Source organism: Chiloscyllium plagiosum, chromosome 11 (assembly GCF_004010195.1).
Source record: "Chiloscyllium plagiosum isolate BGI_BamShark_2017 chromosome 11, ASM401019v2, whole genome shotgun sequence".
Classification (NCBI taxonomy): Eukaryota; Metazoa; Chordata; class Chondrichthyes; order Orectolobiformes; family Hemiscylliidae; genus Chiloscyllium; species Chiloscyllium plagiosum.
The window spans coordinates 91763880-91769460 of record NC_057720.1 but is presented as its reverse complement, the minus strand read 5'-3'; the positions used below and the strand labels follow the sequence as shown (position 1 = coordinate 91769460).

Below are 5581 nucleotides of genomic sequence, written 5' to 3'. Positions count from 1 at the left end.
GCCAGATACAAAATGTCAGGGCAGACTTCAATGGATAGGTGGACTGGGTAGCGTGTCTCAAGGAAAGGATTTCATGGAATGTCTATGAGATGGTTTTTGGAGCAGCTTGTGGTTGAGCCACTATGGAACAGGCAGTTCTGGATTCAGTGATGTGGAATGAGGCAAACTTGATTCAGTGAGTTTAAGGTGAAAGTATCCCTGTGGATAAATGACCATAATATGATAGAATTCCCCCTGTAATTTGAGAGGGAGAAGCTGCAATCAGATGAAACAGTATTTCAATTGAGTAATGGTAACTGCAAAGACATGAGGAAGGAGCTGGCCAGAGTTGATTGGAAGGGGAGCCAGCAGGTAAGATGGTGGGGCAGCAAACAGCAGAGTTTCTGGGGTTAATTCAGGAAGCAGAGCAGGAACTCATCCCAAAAAAGAAGAAACATACTAAGGGGAGAGCAAGGCAATCATGGCTGATGGGGAAGGTCAAGGATAGCATAAAAGCAAAAGAAAAGGCATACAATATGGTGGAGAATAGTGGGAAGCCAGAGGATTAGGAAGTCTTTAAAAACCTGTAGAGGACAACGATAAAAGCATTAAGGATGGGGAGTGTGAAATGTGGGGGTAAGCGCGCCAGTAATACAAAAGAAAATTGTAAGAGTTTTAACAGATATATAAAAAGGAAGAGGGAGGCAAAAATAGACATTGGATCACTGGAAAATGAGGTTGGAGAAAGAATAATAGAAATAGCAAAGGGATTAAATAGATATTTTGCATCAGTCTGCACCATGGAAAACACCAGCAGCATACCAGGACTTCAAGACTGTTGGGGACAGGGCGGCGTGTAGTGGCCATCACTAAGGAGGAGGTACTTGGGAAGCTGGAAAGTCTAAATGTGGATAACTCACCCAGACTGGATGAACTACATGAGTGTGTTCTGAAGGAGATCGCTGAGGAGATTGGGGAGGCATTGATGATGATCTTTCAGGAATCAATGGAGTCAGGGTGTGGAGGTGGGGTGGGGAGGAATTTGGTGGGGGCAAGGAAATAGAAAATGGCTTCCATAACAGCCCTGTTTAAGAAGGAAGGGAGTTGGAAGATGGGAAATTATAGGCCAGTTAGCCTGGACTATTGTTGGTAAGGTTTTAGACTTCAATTTAAGGATGAAATTGCATAACTTGGAAATGCAATGGGAAAATAGGGCTGATTCAACATGGCTTCATCAAGGGGAGGTCATGCCTGGCAAATCTGTTAGAATTCTTTGACGAGGCAATAAGCCAGTCAGCCAAAGGAGAGTCTGAGGAAGTAATCTATTTGGATTTTCCAGAACGCCTTTGACATAAATTAAGAGCCCATAATGTTAGGGGCAATGTACTGGCATGGACTGAGGACGTACAGGTTGGCATAAAGCAGAGAATGAGGAAAAATGGCCGCTGGTGACGAGTAGAGTTCTGCATGTGTCAATGTTGGGACCATAACTATTCACGTTATACATGAACAATCTCGATGAAGGAAGTGAAGACATTGTTGCTAAGTTTGCAGACGACATGAGATAGGTGGTGGCACAGGTAGTGTTGAGGAAGTGGGAAGACTGATAAAGGTCCTGGATAGGCTCGGAGAGTGGGCAAAGAAGTGGCAGATAGAATACAATGTGTGACAGTGTGAGGTTATGCACTTTGGTAGGAAGAAGAAATACAAAGAATGTTTGCTAAATGAGGAAAGCCTTTGGAAATCTAAAGCACAAACCTCTTTCAGGTTTCTCTTCAGGTGAACAGGCGGGTCCAGTTTGTGCTTGGGAAGGCAAATGAAATGATAGCATTCATTTCAATAGGGCCAGAACACAAAGCAGAGATGTACTGCTGAGGTTGTGTAAGGCTCTGGTCAGACTGTATTTGGAATATTGTGAACAGATTTGGGACCCATGTTCTAAGAAACGATGTGCTGGCATTGGAGCGGTTTACAAGAATAATCCTGGGGATGAAGGGCTTGTCATGTGAGGCATGGTTGAGGACTCTGGGTCTGTACTCAATGGATTTTAGAAGGATGAGGAGGGATCTCATTGAAATTTACAGAATACTGATAGGCCTGGATAGAGTGGATGCAGAGAAGATGTTTCCAAAAACAGGAGAGTTTCGGTAACCAGGGCACAGCCTCAGAATGAAGGGCCGACCCTTTCGAGCTGAGATGAAGAGGAATTTCTTCAGCCAGAGGGTGGCGAATCTGTGGAACATATTGTTACAGATGGCAGTGGAGGCCAAGTCCCTGAGTGTATTTAAGACAGAGATAGATAGGTTTGTGTTTACTAAGGGGATCAAACGTTCCTGTGGAGTAGGCAGGAGAATAGGGTTGAGAAGCATATCTGCCAAGATCAAATGGCAGAGTAGATTCAATGGGCTGAATGGTTGATTTCTGCTCCTATTTCTTAAAGTCTTCTGGAGAGTTTCCCCAAAAGCCGGGAACACTGAACCCACTGGACTGTGAGCCCTGCTGTAGCTGTTTGTCATCAGAACTAGGCAGCTAGTACAGGAATCCCACTCTCCAACCAGGATTCAGTTCAGAATCCTGATGAGAATGATGGTTCATCTGGGGAGTTCAGCCAGAGCCAAGTCCCTGGCAGCACGGGTGGGTCAGCTGTCCAGGGGGGCACAAGGAAGACTGGAAGAGTGAGAGGAGAGGAGATTTGAGAGTGAGGGCAATCGATAGGTGTTTCTGCAGCTGCAGATGGGAATCCAGGATGGTGTATTGTCTCCCTGGTGCCAGGGTCAAGGATGTCTCTGAGCGACTGCAGAGCACCCTGAGGGGAGAGGGGGAACAGTCAGCAGTTGTGGTCCACATCGGTCCCAGTGACAGTGGGAGAAAAGGGATGTGGTCTTCCAGTCAGAATTTAGGGAGCTCGGGAGGAAATTAGGAGCAGGAGCTAAAAGGTAGGAATCTTCAGATTACTCCCAGTATCCCATGCAAGTGAGAAGAGGAACAGGAGGGTAATACAGGTGACTGTGGGGCTGGAGAGAGGGTCCAGGAGGGAGGACTTTAGATTCTTGCGATTTTGGGAGTTGGTCTGGGGGAGATGGGACCTGGACAGACCAGACGGCGTTGCTCCTGAACAGAGCTGGGACTGAGTTCCTTTGGGGTGATTTACTAGTGCTGTTGGAGAGGGTTTAAACTAACTTGGCAGGGATGTGGGAGCCAGGGGGGAATATCAGAGAGGAACACCAAGGTCCACAGAATCCTCACCACCCAGTGGGAAGGATGTGGAGGAACACATCTGCAAGGAATTTACAGAAACCTGCAAATATGATAGAGTCATTATAAATGGGGGAAAGGGGTCTTTAATTTCTGAATATAGACTGAGGTAGGAGCAATGTAACGGTCAGAGAGGGGCCAGAGGTGTGAGACTGTGTTCAGGTGAATTTTCAGGTGGAATCGTGGCCAGTGAAAAAGGCTGTCAAAGAGTACAATGGGATCTTGACCAACTGGGCCAGTGGGCTGAGGAATGGCAGATGCAGTTTAATTCAGATAAATGTGAGTGCTGTATTTTTGTAATTCACAGGAGATGGGTGAGATCCTAAACAAATATTTCAGGTCAGTATTTATTGGGGAGAAGGACATGAAAGCGAGGGAATTTGGAAAAATAGTGATGTTTTGAAAAAGTCCACATACAAATGAGGAGATGCGAAAGGTCTTAAAACATATAAAGGTAGATAAATCCCTCGGACTTGATCAGGTGTATCCCAGAACATTGTGGGAAACTAGGGAAGAGATTGCTGGGCCCCTTTCTGAGATATGTTTATCATCGACAGCTGCAGGTAAGGTGTTGGAGAACCGGAGAAATAATGTTGTACCATTATTTCAGAAAGGCTACAAGGAAAAGCCAGGGAATTATAGACCAGTGAGCATGATGTCAGTGCTGGATAAGATGTTGGAGTGGATTCTGAGGGACAGGATTTATATCCATTTAGATAATCAGTGTGATTTTGTGCATGGGAAATTGTGTCTCCCTGATTTGATTGAGGAGGTGACAAAGAAGATTGATGAAGGCAGAACAGTAGACACTGTCTGTATGGACTTCAGTAAAGTGTTTGACAAGGTTCCACATGATAGACTGGTTAGTAAGGTTAGACCACATGGGATCCAGGGGGAGCTAGCCGTTTGGGTAAAAGAAATTAGCTTGAAGATAGGAGAGAGGGAGTGTTGATAAAGGGTTGATTTTCAGACTGGAGATCTGTGAATAGCTATTTGCCACAAGGAGTGGGGCTGGGTTCACTGCTTTTGGTCATTTAAATAAATGATTTCACTGTGAATATAGGAGTTAACATCAGTTTGGAAATGACATCAAAATTGGTGGGACAGTGGATAGTGAAGAAGATTATCTCAGATTACATGGGACCTTGATCAGATGGGGCAATGGACAGAGGAGTGGCAAATGGAGTTCAGTTGAGATAAATGAGAGATGTTGCATTTTGGTAAGGCAAACCAGGGCAGGAGTTACACAGTTAATGGTAGGGCCCTGTGGAGTGTTGCTGAACAAAGACACCGAGGGATGAGGGATGAGGGATGAGGGATGAGGGATGAGGGGTGAGGGGTGAGGGGTGAAGGTAAGGGATGAAGGTAAGGGAAATGTGCATTATTCCTTAAAGCTGGATCACAGGGAGACAGGGCGATGAAGAAGGTGTTGGGAACGTTTGCCTTTAGTGGTCACTGTATTGAGTATAGGAGTTGGGACATCATGTTGCAGCTGTACAGGAGATTGGTGAGGCCAGTTTGGGAATAATGTGAACAATTCTGATCATTCTGTGATAGGAAGGATGTTGTTAAACTTTAAAAAGGTGCAGAAAAAGATTTACAAAGATTTTGCTCGGAATTGGAGGGTATGAACGATAGGGAGGGGATGAATCGGAACATCGGAGGCTGAGACATTTATAAAACCATGAGGGACATAGATAATGTGACTAATTCAGGAAGCATGTGAATGTTTTGTAGTGATGACAAATTATATTCCCAAAGGTCATTCCAGGGATGAGGAACATCAGTTATGAAGATCTACTGGAGAATTTGGGACTGTCTTCTTTGGAGAAGGCTGAAAGGAGATTTGTTCGAGGAATTCAAATCAGGAGGGGCCTGAACAGAATAAATAGGGAGAAAGTGTTCCCAATTGAGAAAGGATTGAGACCGAGAGACCACAGATTGAAAGTAATTGGGAAAAGTACAAAAGTGAGATGAGGAAAAATATTTTCGGCCAGTGAGTGGTTAAGGTGTGGAATGCACTGCCTGAGAGTGTGGTGGAGGCAGCTTCAATTGAAACATTCCGAAGGGAATGAGACTGTTATTTGAAAAGGAACAATGTGCAGGGTGACAGGGAGAAGGCAGGAGGAACTCAGTGAATTGCTCATTCAGAGAACCAGTACCCACAAGATTGTTGGAATGGCCTCCTTGTACACTGTAATAACTCTGTGATTGTGTGATTGAGCAGAGTTAAAGCTGGGGGAGGTGGGAGCTCGGTGTCTCACTGTGCTGCTGCTGCTGCTGCTGCTGCTGCTGAGGTCAGTGAGATCAGAGACTGGGACAGGGAGCCAGAGCTCACATCAATCTC

At 45.3% G+C, this 5581-nt stretch overlaps 1 long non-coding RNA gene across 1 annotated transcript in view; it reads right to left on the bottom strand.

Annotated features, from left to right (window-relative positions):
- LOC122554665 overlaps nt 1-5229 on the bottom strand; it is an 18977-nt gene extending 13748 nt beyond the window's left edge. The window contains exons 1-2 of the long non-coding RNA XR_006313053.1: nt 4892-5229; nt 1322-1323 (exon numbers count right to left, since the gene is read on the bottom strand). This is a non-coding gene — a long non-coding RNA (uncharacterized LOC122554665). The remainder of the gene's footprint in view (nt 1-1321; nt 1324-4891) is intronic.
- Nucleotides 5230-5581: the final 352 nt, after the last annotated feature.